The sequence below is a fragment of the Mus caroli genome, unplaced genomic scaffold, assembly GCF_978045245.1.
Source record: "Mus caroli unplaced genomic scaffold, Mus_caroli_1 scaffold_15, whole genome shotgun sequence".
Classification (NCBI taxonomy): Eukaryota; Metazoa; Chordata; class Mammalia; order Rodentia; family Muridae; genus Mus; species Mus caroli.
In genome coordinates this window covers 75,193,356-75,210,189 of record NW_028227270.1, presented here as the reverse complement: position 1 = coordinate 75,210,189, position 16,834 = coordinate 75,193,356, and the positions used below count along the sequence as shown (strand labels likewise).

At 44.0% G+C, this 16,834-nt stretch overlaps 1 protein-coding gene across 10 annotated transcripts in view; it reads right to left on the bottom strand.

Annotated features, from left to right (window-relative positions):
* Atxn1 (ataxin 1) overlaps nt 1–16,834 on the bottom strand; it is a 405,898-nt gene that overhangs the window by 357,688 nt on the left and 31,376 nt on the right. Inside the window, exon 3 of one of the 10 annotated variants that reach the window (XM_029468382.2) lies at nt 1,127–1,248. The exons of the other annotated variants lie outside the window; for them this stretch is intronic. The gene's annotated coding sequence lies outside the window, so the exon portion shown is untranslated. The remainder of the gene's footprint in view (nt 1–1,126; nt 1,249–16,834) is intronic. 10 annotated transcript variants of the gene reach the window in all.

Here is a 16,834-nt window from a genome sequence, read left to right as displayed (position 1 = left end):
AGAAACCCCCAGATCTTTGACCTATTGAGCTCCAACACAAAGGTTCGGTAGAAAAGTCAGAAAATCTTTATACACACACAATTAATAATAGGCTTGGGGTAAAATAAGAGTATTCCAGAAAGTCAGGGCTTGCTCCCCTAAATTCTGCCAGGATACACAAGGGCAAATATCCACCCCCCCCCCAACTAAAGAAAGAAAACAAAACCCACTGCAGAGGAACAGGAAGGGAAGCACCTCTGTTCCCATTAAGTCCGTGTCCACACAAGAGCCAGCCGAGCCTTGGTTCCTGAGGAGAAAGGCGGCTTTCACATTAATTGTGCTTCTCGCGGGGAATGGCGGGTTAGTTGCACAATCGTGCCAGGAATTCAATATTCCAGGCTCTCTGGTAAATTACCAAAATGTAAACCAACAGCTACAGTGGAGACCGTCTGAAGTGCCAAAAAAGTCCAAGTGCTATGATTTCAGTGAGAGATGTAGCTCCTTGACGTTTGGTCTTCAGCCTGATTTAGCCTGGACTGTAATGTATACTCACAGAGGCATGCAAAGACCATCATGCACTTGTGTGTGTGTGTGTGAGTGTGTGTGTGTGTGTGTGTGTGTATGTGTGTGTGGTGTGTGAGTGTGTATGTATCTCAATGGCAGATAGATAGCAAGATGAAATTATCATTTTTTTCCTAGTTTTTCTAACCACCAGACTGAGGGTGGCTTTATTACTTTAGCCAACTGACTCCTTCAATTTCCCCATAGCAACAAACTGGTGTGGATACAAGGATCCAAAGAACATATGTTTAACTATGACTGATGTCCATGATTTTAATCTCAATTAAAATGAATCAATCTGACCTTTCAGGTGGATTTATAGCATAAATATAATCCTATCTCTAACAAAAATACAACGCTCTGTAGTCCTGAATCCCCTTGAAGAGAAAACTGTTAAGTACCTCTACATTACAAATTTCCCAGGGCAAAATATAAACATGTGTATTTTCTAGCCACCTCAAACCAGGATGGGAAGGCAAGAACAACTTTACTTCATTTGTACAAATTGATAGATCACCTTTTGAATTCATGCTGAACAGCTAAATGTAGCAGCGGACTGTCAAAAACTGTCAGGTGAAAGACTTACTGATTGGTGCATTCAGATTAAACGTGAAAGTAGGCTAATAAGTGAAGCCGGCTCTGAAGAACAAGCACACCATCTAAACCAAGAAGAAGAAGACAGTGCATCTGCCAATCAGGCTCAGTGGGCTGCGAATAGAAGATCAGAAAGGAAACCAATGCTAGTAATGAAATAAATATTAACCCACAAGGGTTTCTGTGACAGCCCATGACAACTGAGGCTGGTCTTCCTGGTGGCCCACATCGCCCACACACTTGCCTTTTCAGGTAATGACATAAATGCCAACTGAGTGCCAGGCATGAGATGGAAACAGTTGGTACCAGGGCACTGCCCTGCATAGCAATGGAGAACTGGTGTTGGGAAGCTGGCTCAGTCTGTAAAGTGACTGCCATGCAGGCCTAACAAGTGGAGTTCCGATCTATAGAATCTATAGGGAAAGCTAGTGTTGGTGACACATGAATAACATAACAAGCACTCGGGAAATGAAAGACTAGGGAATTCTTGAAGTTCATCGGCTGGTCAGCCTAGCTGGAATCTATGAGTTCGGCTTTAATCAGAAAACCTGTCTCGAAAAATAAAGAATATTGACCTGTGTGTCTCTACATACACCCACACGTGTTCATGAGAATACACAGGCAAGTGAATACACGCCCACATTAAGAAGTAAACATGCCATACAGAGGAAGAAGGAAAGGGGAAGAGGAGGAAGAGGAAGAAATGGAAGAAGAGGAGAGAGAGGCAGAGGAAGAGGGAAGGAGGAGGAGCAGGGAGGGAGGAGCAGAAATGGGGAGTAGGAGGTGGTAAGAGAAGCGGGGAGGCAGAGGAGGAAGAGGAGGAGGAGGAAGAGGAAGGAGAGGAAGAGGAGGGGGAGGAAGGGTTAGAGGCAAAGATGACAATGACAACAAGAGTCATAGTCCATCTCACTTGAGGCCCTGAGTTGCCTACTTGCCTCACTCTCTCTGTCTCCAAAAGATAAGGGTCCAGTCTCTGGCTTTTAACATCAGCATCTCTAAGTTGACAATAGTCAAGTGTTTGTATCCACTGACCTACAGATCCACACATCTAAACCCAAGCCTGACATCCCTACTCCCCAGTGTTCACATGGGCATCACCACTACTGCCCAGCTTTCCCTCTGTCACCCAAGAGCACGGTCACCCACCCAGCAGACACCCCATGTTTTGTTTTATTTTTTTTTACTTGCTATTTCTAAGCCATCCAGTCCTACACAGAACTACAGCCTGCCTGTCTCTCCATCTCTCTTGGCATCCCATCTCAGCCGAGACTCCACAACAGCCTCCCAAATGATGCTTGATGCTCTGAGTACCTCCCACCTCATTCTGTACAGTACCACATCATCTTTTAAAAACACAGGAGGTGCTCTCATTTGCCCTGCTCCAGAACCCCCACCACTCCTCCAAGTCGAATGGTGGCTTCCCCCAAACCTACGCCTACATCCCAGAAGCTATGAATGTGCTCATATATTGAAAAGAGAGTCTCTGCAAAGTTGACTGATGATCACACGATAAGCTCATCCTGGCGATCCATCCATGTGCATCCTGTATTAGTTACTTATTTGGCACCACGACAGAGGGCAACTCAGGGAAGGGATGGTGTATTGTGGCTCATGGTCTAAGAGGACAGGGCCCATCATGGTGAGGAAAGATGAGAAGATCTTAAGGCAGCTATTCTCACGAAGCGGAGGGAGGGAGGGAGGGAGAGAGGGGGGTTCTCCGTGGGCTTTCTTGTTTTTTCCTTTTCATTCAATCCAGAACTCATGGGGTTAGGCTGCCCACAGTCAGGGTGGGTCTTTCCTCTTCACTTAAACCTGTCTGTATAAACACTCATTTACACACACACACACACACTTACTTACACACACACATACACACACACACTCTCACTTACACACACACTCACTTACGCATACACATTCACTTACACACACACTCACACATACATACACATACACACACACACACACAGATGTGTCTCCATGGGGATTCTAAGTGCAGCCAAGTTGACAATGACAGCAAGCACCACACGTCCTTACCCGGAGCCCAGTGTCCTTATAAGAAGCTGAAAGGACAAGGTCCAGATACCCAGGGCAACACCATGAAGACAAAGACAGAGCCTAGAGTGACACATGCCAAAAATCATCTCAAGAAGCAGGAAGACACAAGGGTCCCTGCTTTCGGGGGAGACTGCACCCCTCCCCTGCTGACACTCGAATTTCAGATCTCTCAGAGAGAACAAACATGTCTTGTTTTGAGCCATCTAGGTCCCCCTCTAGACTCTACTTTGACTCAGAGGTCATTTTTCTGGTCTCTAGGAGTTTCCTTGACTTTCCTCTCTACCCCTGCAATACTTCTTTTTCCTGATTGCCAAAGAAATACTTTAAAATCTAGTTTTTTCTACTCCCATTATTTGGATGGAATAAGGGTACCCAGAGGACACCCCCAAATTCTTCACCTGTTGGCATGTGACCTTAGGTAAGTAATTGTACCCCTATGACTATAGAAGAGAGTGAAAAGGTTTGCTTTATGGGCAGTTTCTGGGAAAACAAGCTGAGATAAGGTAAGGCAGTCGGTGGACTAGTTCTCAGGACCTTCTGTAGGCAAGACACTCTACCTGCAGTGTCCGAGCCAGAGCTAGATACCATGGCCTTCTCCAGCTGTGTCTGCAGTTGCCCATCACTCTCTGCTGATGTCTAGGAAGCTGACCAGGTTGGGGGTGAGAGGGGGGGATAGCCACCTCCTCATCTCTAAGTCAGTTCTGCAGCACAGACCTCTTCATTCACGCCAAGAAGATGGGCTAACTCAAGATGGTGGTTCCTCTCCAAGCCATCCTGCCATGTGTTTCCCTAAAGGTTCCTCATAGTCTTGTTCTGAGCAATCTCGAAATAAAAGCCAGTAGCTGCTCCCAGGTGTAGCATCTCATCACTCGGAAGTGTGGGTAATAGGCACCCCCCCCAAATTATTTCATCCATTCTTTCAAAACAATATGTTTTCATGGTGCACCGGGTATGTCTGCAACATCAACCTAAGTCATTCATAACAAGGTCATGCCCTGTCATTTTTAATTGTATGAAAAGGTGACTGACTGATGGCTTCCTTCCTGTAATTAGGTCTGCATCGGCATCTCTCGGAGTAGGTATTCTCAGGCAGCTCTGCGTCTTGGTTCTCAGTGAGTGGTTCTTACAGGCTGTCTGAGAGACAGAAAATCCTTTGAAAAATCTCATTGAACTGACTACCTTTGCCCTAGAAAAATCATCCGGACATTGGAGGTACTGGGGAAATACAGTTTCCAAAGACTTTGGGACCTTGTGGAGACAGGAATCCCCAGAACGGTGGCGATCCAGACTATCTTAAAGAGTGAGCTCTGAGTTCAGTAAAAGACCCTGTGTCCTCAACATGTAAAGTGGAGAGAGAGCAAGGAAAGCAGCTTATGTGAACATCAGGCCTCCTGTATACACACACACATACACACTCCTTATTTGTTGGTATGCAATACTTCAAATAATCCAGGAAACATTTATGCAAACTTCTTAGAAATAAGGGAGAATTCTACTATGGAATGCAAGCCATTGATTGTCCTGTTTTTCAAAGTCTTTCTACTACAGAGCCTGAGTTCCTGCAAGGTAGGGGTGTGTGTGTGTGTGTGTGTGTGTGTGTGTGTGTGTGTGTGTGTGTATGTGTGTGTGTGTGTGTGTGGGAGCAGGAATTATTTCCAGAGGCAATGACATACGGTATTATCATCTTGGCTCTTGCTTTAAGAATCTCCAGACATTTACACGCTATAAAAAAAATGATGGTTATCATCTTTTTTTCAAACAACCTTCCTTGGATAGTTAAAACGAGTTCAATTTCATACAGTCAGCTTGCATGTACGTTCCTACTATAAATCAAGCCCAAGAAGTGAGCTGCAATTATTATTTAATCCTAAAGAAAAGAATGAAGAGACCGAACGCAAACACCATCTTTCATAGATAAAATAGAGTTGCGTTATTTATGACCCCTGCAGCTGAGTCTTTTACTTAGATGTCGAGCAAACCGCACTGCGTAGGCTAAATTTCCTTAAGCTTTTCTGGACAAATTCCCTGCATTCAATAGAAGAAGTTCCAATGTTTAGTCACAAAAGAATCTCTCCAAAGCATTAAGATAATTACACAATTTTAACTTCTAAGTATATATATATATATATTTTAAATTAATAACAGTGTACTGCCTTCCTTAGAAGGAAATTTGAATTACAAAGAATCTCTGACTTTTCAAAATTCCTGAACCCAAAAGCCATTTTAAAAAAACCCATGAGCCAAGTAGCTTCACTAAATATTTATCACGGGATAACGTTTCTACCATCTGAAAGCTTCTGGCAATGGTTCAAACTCAAGTTCCTGACCGTTTTTTTTTTTTTTTTTTTAAACTCTCACATTTCTCCGCATCAAACCAAAGCATGTCGGTTCTAGTGCGGCTCATGAAAGAGCCTCTGAGGGCAGCTCAAAGGAACCTCAAGCACGATGACTTCATACTCAAAAGAGTCTTCTCATGGTAACAGCATTTAAGTCTGTGAGTCACAAGGCTCAGTCTGAGGTTTTGCTCCATCAGCTCCTCCAAGCAGGTGAGCTAAGGGCTCTACTGTCTTAAGTGCAGTGAGGCAGTTTGTCTAAATATGGACAGACTTCATGAGAAGCTGAAATGGGGGCGGTGACTACGCCCAATTCCTCAGTATAAATTGAAAGAAAAAAATCATGAAGTCTCACCGCCCCCCTGCCCCGTGTGTGTGTGTGTGTGTGTGTGTGTGTGTGAGTGAGTGTATAGTATGTGTGTGTGTGGTATGTGTGTTTGAGTGTGTGAGTATGTGTGAGTATATGTGTGTGTATGTGTACTGTGTGTTAGAGTGTGTATGAGTGTGTGTGAGTGTATGTGTGTGTTGTGCGTATGTGTACTGTGTGTTTGAGTGTGTGTGTGAGTGTGTGTGTATGTGAGTGTGTGTGTGTGTGTGGTGTGTGTAAGAGGGAGAGAGAGTGTGTGTGTGTGGTATGAGTGTGTGAGTGAGTGTATAGTATGTGTATGTGGTATGTGTGTTTGAGTGTGTATGAGTGTGTGTGTATGTGTTTGTGTGTGTGTGCGCGCGCACATACATGCATGCTCAGGTGCACAGAGGAACCAGGAATCATTTTCTGTCTGTTACATTGCTCTGCACTCTTGTACTTATTTTTAAAAGACAGGATCTCTCACTGACCCTCAAGTTCTGATTCAGATAGACTGGCTAGCCCTGAACCCCTAGGAAGTCTCCTGTCTGCTTCCTTGGAAGTGGAATTGTAGGTGCACACTGCCAAGTTTTGTTTTGTTTTGTTTTTAAACAAGAAGTTGAAGGAGCCAAACTCAGGCCCTCATGCCTGTATAGCAGGCATTTTACTGACTGAGCCACCTTTCCAGCCCTGTAAATGTCCTTAACCAGTGGAACCATTAGGACCATGGGCTTACTTCCAAGATTGCATAGTAGGAAGCAGCGACACCTTTTGTGACCGTGGTCTCTCATCATATCCATTCCCCAGAGACAGCACACTCAACTAGAACAAGCAACCCCTTGAACAGAGCAGAAAAACAGGGGGCTCTCTGTACACAACCTCTGGCTTACAGATTTCCACAGGACACCCATCCAGACCCCAGCCATATGCAGACATCAGAGCCAACCATTCAGACACCAGCCTTATGTCGACTCCAGGGTTTGAAGGAGCTGTGGGGGGTCCCACCAAGGCCTCCCCTCGTTGTTAGTCCTTGTGTCCCCAGAGAAACATCAAAACAACCAGAAGTCCACACTAACATGAGATTCTCAAAGAAACAAGATACCTTATTTTAATGTCATACTTGCTACTTAAATTATGGTCCACTTGAAGACAGTTGGAGCAGATAAACAGCCAAGAAAGCAAGAGTCTATCGATGTAGTTTTATAACGAGATCACTTGAAACATGGCTATGAGAAAAACGTGATTCTCCTTTCTCTCCCCACCCCCTTCTCTGTCCGTTGATTGGTTTACTTTACTTGGATCTATTGGTCTCAGACTCCTCCACAGCCTTCCCAAGTCTGCGAGCTGTTGACTGGGGCTTCCCCAACTGTTGTTTATTATTCTAGTTACTACACGAGGAGTGTGGTTGTTAATGTGTTACTGTGAGCTTCTAAAGGAATCAAAACAGCCAAAGAAAAGCTTGAACTACACACAGAAAAAAAAAAAAAAAAAAAGGCTAGAAAAATGCCTCAACAACATGGGAAATGACTCACCGCTAAAGAGATGGAGGCTCAGGAAACCGCTTTCCCGTTCAAGTCGGGGCAAATATGTTCAGATGAAAGCAGCCCCAAAGCAGCTCAATCTAGTTTGCATCAGAAGCCAGATTTGGACAGTCACCTTGGTTGAAATAGTCTCAGAAATGGTTTTCAAGTTTTCCTCCCTTTCCGGGGTTGCTGAGATCAGTCGTGACTTGCACTTGTAGGCACTTAGCTAGAACCTACTGCCTCCTTCTCTCCTAGAACAGCATCTATACCCAGGTATGAGAAGGCGTCTTCCCCACAGGTTGACTCTTATTTGTTCCATTCCTCCCTGCTGAGTTTAACAGAAAAGGCGCTAGCAGAACATTTAAGTTAAACGTAAGCATTTCTATACAGAAGGACTCAATGAATATGGGTATTTTCAATTTCCTCAGAGCCAAGAACACGAGAATACCAGCACATGGTGGGAATGACTGGCAAAAGAAGCAAGCTCCTATCTCTCCGCATGCCCCATTCCAAGGTCCCCTCTGCTCGGAGTTAGGTTTCTGTTGCTGTGATAAAACACCCGACCAGAGCAACAGGGAGGAAAGGGTTGATTTGGCTTACACTTCCATGTCAGGAGCTCAAGGAAGAAACCTGGAGGCAGACACTGAAGCAGAGATGATAGAGGAATTTTGCTTACTTGCTTGCTTCCTCTGGCTTGTTTAGCTCCACCTCTTGTACTGCTTAGACCCTCCCACCTAGGGATGGCCCTGCCCACAGGGGGCATGGGCCATGCTATACCAGTTAGCAATTAAGGAAATGTTCCTCACATACACATGTGGGCCAATCCATGGAGGCAATTTCTCAACTGGGGTTCCGTCTTCCCAGGTAACTAATTATGATGTTGCTAAAAGCTAAGCATCACCACCTCCTTAAAATGCAGACATGACAGGCGTACAGTTCCCTTCTGGTCACATGTAGAGTTTCGTTATTAAGCTGAAACCTGAGGATGGAGCATTGCTTACTCTTGACTGTTAAAAAGGTAGGGAGAAAAAAAAATCACAATTAAATCCACTCTTGGTGATGAATATCTTAATGGCACTGAGGCAACGTGTGTGCCTGTGCGTTAACGTGTGGGGGTGCACACATATACTTGTGTGCACACAGGGGTAGAGAGGCCGTACATCGCCCTCAGATGTCCTCCTCAATCGCCTCCCCCTTAATTTCTGAACCAAGGTGTCTCACGGAACCTGGCACTAGGCAGGTCAGTCAAAGGCTTCCAGAAAGCTGCCTGTCTCCTTGTCTCCAGTGCTAAACTGAGACTGTAGGCACATGCCTCCATGCCTAACCGTTAAGTGGGTGCTGGGGAAATCAAAGCCTGGTCCTTGCGCTTAAATGGCGGGCACTGTACCCACTGCATTATTCCACTCCGTCATCATTTTTGAAAAGCAGTCCTCCATGGATTGGCCCACATGTGTATGTGAGGAGCATTTCCTTAATTGCTAACTGGTGTAGGTTGGCCCATCCCCCCTGTGGGCAGGGCCATCCCTCGGTGGGAGGGTCTAAGCAGTACAAGAGGTGGAGCTAACCTCTGTATGCATCACAGAATCACTTCTTAACAGAGTTCCGATGGGTTTCCCTGGAGTTCAGGCCATGTGGAGTGTAATTAGACCCTTTCTCCTAGGTCCAGACTGATAAATATTATGAATACCTTTTCTTTCCAGAAATCAAGAATAGAATTAAAATCATAGTGACTTATTATTAAGACTCCTCCTCGATTACAAAGTCACTGTGCTGATGTACAAAGATGCTATAGACATGGCTGAGTCTGCCCCCTGCCCCAGGCCCCAGAAAATTTAGTAAATTATACTCAGTAAGTTCAGAATCTTTCATAATTGTTTAAAATTTCCGTTTACCACGATAAAAGAGCAATTAACTTGGGGTTCAATGCTAGTTATATATAATTATGTAGTAAGAGTAATAAATGAAATACATAAATAATTCCAAGGTGTGATGTGTGCTGAAAGGATCAGTCACCATTTCTTTAAGTCTATGTAGCATTTTAAAAAAATGATAATGTTGGCTCAGTAAATAGCCTTCAAAAATATAGAGAAGAAAACAACTTCAAATTGTGAAGTTTTAAGAACCGTACTTTTTCAGTGTGTGTGTGTGTGTGTGTGTGTATGTGAGAGAGAGGAGGGTGATGGGATGGGGAAGAGGAGAGGGAGAAAGAGACAGAGACAGAGACAGAGAAACAGAGAGAGAGAGAGAGAGAGAGAGAGAAAGAGAGAGAGAGAGAGATGGATTTCTCTGGAGCTGGACTTACAGGCAGGTGTGAGAGGCTTCTTGTGGCTGCAGGGGACCGAACTAGAGCTGTCTGCAAGAAGCAGCAAGCTCTCTTACCCTCTGAGGCTTCTTTCCAGCCCCCAATAAGAAAAATAGTATTAAGTACTTACTGAAAGCTTTCAACATGATCAATGAATAACACAATGAACAAACTGAAAGAACCCGTGTAATTATTTCACATACTCCTATATTAGAACATAGACTATGGTATATGAAGAGACTCCAAAATGCTTTAAAAAGCATATGTGTGTGTGTACTTAATATTTATTTTTATGTGCTAGTATTTCTATTGCATCTTAGCAGATCATTTTCAGACAATGACTAGTATAAATATTGACGAGAACAAGAATTCAGGGTATGAAAGTGTTGAACAAGTTTTTTTGTCCGATCAAAGTAAAAAATGCACCCATTCTCCAAGCACTCCCTCCATTTACCACATAAAAAGAATTGAAACCACACCTGGACCACTTGAGACCATCCATCCATCCATCCATCCATCATCCGAGTCATTCATTCATTCATTCATTCATTCATTCATGAGACTCATGTCTAACTATCGTCTACTACTCTATAAGGAAGTTGCAGAGAACCAGTGTGCTGATCACCTGATTCTGACCCTCATTTTTATTAAGAAGGCTCTGGGGCTTGCAGAGATCCACTGCCTGGAGCACTCCAGCTTTCTTAAAGAGGGGGAGGGTGATGGAGAAGCCATTCATTTCTTCTGCTACTTGTTCCTTTGGACATACTACCCAGTAACTCAGAGAAAGCTAAGCCCTTGAGTCACGGGGTGTCTGTCCGGGACCTGAGCTATGTGAATGGGCAGATGGAGCACTGAATGTCATGGTATAAAGTGAGCTGTGAAGACAAGGGCTTAGGAACTGAGAGAAGGGAGGACGGAGGCTCATCTGGGCTCTGTGTCCTAGAGAAGCAGAGGCTCCTAGTGGCAGGGATGGTAAGAAAGTATATGGACTGGAAAGGGGATTGATTTATGAGACTGGAATGATGGCTCAGAGATCAAAAGCACTGGCTACCTGCCCAGAGGACCTGGATTCTATCCCCAGCATCGAATTGTGGCTCATATCTGTCTGTAACTCTGGCCCCCAGGGTATCCGATGCCACCTTCTGGCCTCTGTGAGCATTGTATATACAGAGTGCACATATGTACAAGCAAGATACTCATACCTGTAATATACTTTTTAAAAATTTTAAGGGAGGCATCTGGGAGTTACATCAGCCCATCCTGGTGATTGGAAGGAAGCACAGCATGTAGAGGCAAGGTTGGAGGAAGGTAAAAAGCGGGCACTGCTTCTCTTTATTGCTCTCTGCCTGCCTCTTATCCCTCCCAGGCACCACAAATGGTATCTTCCTCTGCGAGCTACCCAGGTACATCAGAAAGCCGGGAAATGTGAATAACAGCTACGAAGAACCCACAGCTCTTCTTGTACACGACATTTTATTGATTCCTGACATTGGTCATCACTTTTGCTCCTCAGATGACAGCAAAGCACAGACGTTTTAATAATGACTTGGTCACAATTGTGAGTAATAAGGCCATTCCCAGAGACACAAGTGATGTCATCATCTTGAAATAGCCCAAGGACGAACGAACACACAGACACAACCTTACAAACAAGGATGCACTTCAGATTTGGAGTAGTATGGGGACGCTTCTCTACCATCCGGGTTTTCGCTCATTTCAGTTCTTCTGAAAACTTAGTTCTAACAGGCTAAGGGTCCTGTTTGAAAACTAAATCTGGATCTGCAGTGGTGCACACCTGTAGTCTAACACATGGGAGGTTCAAGGAGGAGCCCAGGAAAGCTTAAGGACAGCCTGGGCTACACAGTGTGACCCTATCTCAACAACAACAACAATAACAAACAGTTGTTATGGCAACAGTGCTGGGTATGATGGTACAACAGACGCAGACATCAGCAGTTCGGTGACATCCTTAGATACACAGGGAGTTCAAAGTCATCCTGGACTCCATGAGACCCTGCCTCAAAGTGACAATGACAATGTTGATGATAATAATAACAGATATTTGTTTTAAATTGGCACAAAATAAATGTACCGCTTGGCGGGGCACCTGTGCCATGTCCATGTATGTGACTGCTAACGATTCTTAGACTTCCAAGCTTTACTTTCAAAGCTGGCTAGAGCCAACACCCACGGAAGGTTCTTGGATCACATCGATTTCCACCACCTCAGAGTCCTGAGAAACCATGGGGTAGAGCCTTCTACGAAATGATAACTACACAGACAACTGAGGATGGAGTCTTAACATCCACCCCTTATACAAAGTACCTGGTCACAAGGGTTTGTTAAGCAGCAGGCTTAAAAACTGCGTCCTCTGTTTTTTGGTTTGTTTGTTTGGTTTGGTTTTTTGCTTGTATTTATTCAGTTAGTTTGTAATAGCCTTTGTTTCCCCCCCCCATTAATTAATTTATTCACCTTACTCCCTGATCGCAGCTCCCTCCTCCCAATCCCCCTCTTACAACCCCTTCCTCCACTTTCCCTCCCCTTCTTGTCTGAGAAGGGTGAGGCCTCCCCTGGATACCAACTCGCCCTGTGCCCTCTGTCTTTTTCCTCCTCACCCTCATTCCCCCATGAATAGATTCAGAGCAGTAAAGGAACCTTCTAGCAGAGCCTTCCTGTGGGGTTAACGGAGAATGACTAATGACTGGACTAAGGGAGCAAAGAGAAGTGGATCTGAGGAGATTGCATTTAACACAAACTTTCTCTGGAGTGTTTGAGCCTCCAAAGTCCGCTCTGTGAGTATAAGCAGCTGGGACCCCGCTCTGTGTAAAGCCAACCTTCTTTTGCTCATGCCGGGAGTGTGGCAGCTTAGCACCTATGTCCTCTGCACAAGCATGAAACCTCAAGGAGGCAATAACTGAAATGCCTTAAGCAGGGAGTGGTGGTTCGGCAGTGTTTTGCAATAGGAGTGCCACTTCTGGAGGCTGCCAGCCTGAAGGGACCCGCCAGCAGTTGGTCTACGAAGGTCTCAAAACCCACAGCTATGAGGCAGCACTTTAGGCGCTGCTAAATTAAAGGCCCTCCTCCTCTCAGCCATCTGTAGCACTAGGCATATTTCATCTTCTGTATTCTGGCCTTTGCAGATGAGCAATGAGGAAGCTGGGGAAGTAGGTAGGGGGGAGGGAAGGAAGGAGAGAGAGGGGAAGAGGAGGGGGACACAACACACCAGACTTCAAATACAAGTCACACCACACATATGCTCAGCACACAGTAGGTTTTCCACAAATGTGGGTTACTTTTTCCCCCTTCTCCTCAAATGAATTGAAAAAGAAACAAACAAACAAACAAGCAACAACAAAACCAAATAAAATAAAACAGCCAGGTGACCTGGAGAGGTGGCAATAGGTCAAAAAGAAACTTTCAGACAACTAACCGGAAGGAGTTTCCTTTGCGTGATAAAATTACATGCCTGAAAGATAGACGAAACTCAGTACTATTTGGTGGCAAGTTTAAGAGATTTATTTGTTTTGTTGGTGTATAAATAAATAATAAATAAAACATGAGTCCAGGTGCCCAAGAAGGCCAGAGGAAAGCACGGGAGAAGCTGGAGTTACAGGTAGCTTTGAGCTGCCTAATGTGGGTGTCAGGAACTGAACTCCAGTCTTCAACATGAACAGAAAGTGCTGAGCCATCTCTCCAGCTCCCCTGACTGAAGTTTATGTGATAATAACATAAATAAAAACTAGCTGGGCAGTGGTGGCGCACACCTTTAGTCCCGGTACTTGGGAGGCAGAGGCAGGCGGTTTTCTGAGTTCGAGGCCAAGCCTTGTTTTAGGTGAGTTCCAGGACAGCCAGGGCTACACAGAGACACCCTGTCTTAAAATAAAATAAAATAAAATAAAATAAAATAATTAAAAATAAAAATAAAAACTCCTTTGTAGGCTGGAGAGATGGCGCCGCAGTTAAGAGCATTGACTGCTCTTCTAGAGATCCTGAGTTCAATTCCCAGCAACCACATGGTGGCTCACAACCATCTGTAATAGGGTCTGATGCCCTCTTCTGGTGTGTCTGAAGACAATGACAGTGTACTCACATACATAAAATAAATAAATCATTAAAAACAAAAAAACAAAAAAAACTCCGTAGAGATGTGTCATCACACAGCTTTCTGGGGTTAAGAATAGGCCAATAAATACAAAATATATATTAAATATAAAACAATGCAAGTAAAAATTATTATTTTTTTCATTCTATAAAGCATAGTAAGGACTGGGCTATGACTCGGTCAGTAGGGTGCACTTAACCAGAGCAGTGCCCTGCACTGAAGACTGCACGCATGCCTACAGCTTTAATCTAGTAAGAATGTTGTCCTGTTGCTGTGAACCTCCGTTCTTCTCCTCCCAGAAGCAATACACAGCCACACATATCTTCCCAGAGCTAATTTCACAAAGCTCCAAGAAGCTCAACATGACTCATTCAAGGTCAACTCCCAAGTCAGTGGAAAAGCCATAAATACAGCCTTCCCTCTGCTTGGGGTTTCTAGCATTGGGCCAACCTACTAGGGAGAAGTTTTGGGTTTTGCTAGTTGGTTTCAATGTTCCCTTGGGTATTTGAAAGCAGCTTGGATTGATAAGCTAGACGTAAGAAGCTTTTAAATAAATTTTATTAACATTGCACAATTTCACATTCCCAGACCTCCAACATGTGCCAATTAGCTTTTAACATATGCATTTAAAATTCCCTTGAAGATACTGGATAATCGGTTCAAAACTGCCCTCTTATGCAAGGAGGCTCAGTAGCCCAAATTGGACCTGATTTTCCCCCCCTTGTTAAATGGAAACACAAGACAGGATAAAAAGAAAACTCGCCTGCCCCAGACCCCATTCTGGGATAGGACCCACATACACAGTGTCAGGGAACACACTGTCAGGGAAGAGACACTGGAGGTGGAAGGGGTGGGGGACCAACATAGGAATCACAGAGCTGTATTTAAAACAGGGGGGGCTGGAGAGATGGCTCAGCAGTTAAGTGGGCTGCTCTTCTAGAGGACCCAAGTTTGATTCCCAGCTATCTCATGGTAGTAACAACCACGGGTACCTCCAGTCCCAGGGGATCTGATGCCCTCTTCTGGTCTCCCTGGGTACTGCACTATGTGGTGATGCAGTCAAAACACCCATAAATGTAAAATAAATACTTAAAACCAAACCAAACCAAACCAAACCAAACAAAAACATGGTCACTGGAGTCCCTCTACACAACACAAGCATGTGTAGACAAAGCAGATAGCAAGCACTATTTAAATAAATAGATAAATAAACAAATAAACACAGAAATAAGGAAGTCATTCATTCTGCTTTGAGGACCTTGAAAACTCAGAGCAGCCAAGGGCTCAAAGGCTCTGACAATTGTGATGAAGACAACCCCCAGCCATGGAAAGGTAATCCGAGGGAGTTGTTTGGGCTTTGCGTTCTGCCTGCTGCCACCGCCCTCCAAGGCTACACAATCAAACAAACGGTCATTTATTCCCCTGGCATCTCCATATTCGGACCAACTTCATTTACCATTTGGCTGAGAGTGAATCATGGCGGCTGTTTCCCTCTCTCTTCTGCTCATGCCTGCCCCCACCCCACCCACCCAGGCATTCTCTGTGGTCAAAGAAATGTTTCAGTATTAGTGTTCAATACAGCAAATGTCAAGTAAACACCCGACACATTTCCTGAGCTATTTAAAGCATCCCCAGCAATTATTTGCTCTTAAGTATCTAAACTGTACATTTTTTTTTCTTTGCTGGTGCCAATCCTACAGTAAGAGCTGTCAGGAAGCAGTGCCTGGAATACTCAGGAACACACAGCTTGGAATTCAGTGGCACTCACGTGCTGCCTCTGCCAAGATTTTCCTACTTTCCATATTTTCATGGCATGCCTTTGAGACAATGGACAGGCGGCAACAACGTGTCATCTGTAGGGTTTTTTTTTTTCATATTTAAAGCTTAATAGACACATTGTCTCAACACATTTTTTCCTCTAGGCAAGAAGATAAGAGGAAAGAGACACATTGAAATCTCATTATACTACAACTTATTACAGACCAAAACCATGACCACTGAACACATGCGTGTGAGAAAGCTCAAAATCATATAGCTGGGGCAGAGTATAGTTAAAGTACCCCAGCACTCAGGAGCAGAGGTAGGCAGAGAACTCTGTGAGTTTAAGGTCACCCTGATCTACATGACAAATCCAAGCAAACTAGCCAGGGCTACATTGTTAGAGCCTGTCTTAAAAAAAAAAAAAAAAAAAAAAGATATATTTAGTTCATAAATGTGTCCTCCAGCAGCAGCTGATAAAAGGCATGCTCTATATTTACGTCTAGAAGTGCAGACAGCACCAGAAAAATCACGAGCCAATCCAAGCATACATTTGTAAATGTGTACATAAAATGTCTTGTACACATACATATTTATATGCAGAAGACCTTATAAGCACTTGAATGTTCTGCTAGGATATCCTTTGTCATTCTCTCAAGTCGATGACATATTCTGGGGCCAGGGAGATGGCTTAGTGAGTAAAGGCTTTTCTCACAAGCTCCAGTGGTTGAGTCCATCCCTAGGACTCGTATGGTGTAAGGATAAAACTGACTCCTGATAGTGTCCCCTGACTTCCCAGCTTGTATTGTGACATCTTCATAGACTTAGTCTATCGCTCTTTCTCTCCTTCTCCCTTCTCCTCTTCCTCTCCAACCAACCCCTACAATCTTAAAAATAAAATCTATTACATATTTTTATAATTATATGTAAGCAATATAAGAGCAATGTAGTTCTAAATTCTAAATGCAAAGCTATTAAGACAGAGTTGTTTTAGAAAAAACAAAACAAAAAAAAATACCCTTCTATCAATAATAGCTTAGAGTACTATTCAAATACCTTCAACAGCAAATGGAAGAACTCTGTTATTCTTGCCATGGTCAGAATCTATTTCAGTTTACATATGTGCGTGCGTGCACTCACGCGTGTGCACACACACACACACACACTGCTACTTGCTGAATGATGACTGCACTGAAACATTAAGAGACAACAAAGCCCTGTTATCTTAACATGTCCCATTCAAGGGTTTTACGAATGTGCTGGATGCAGCGCCTTAAC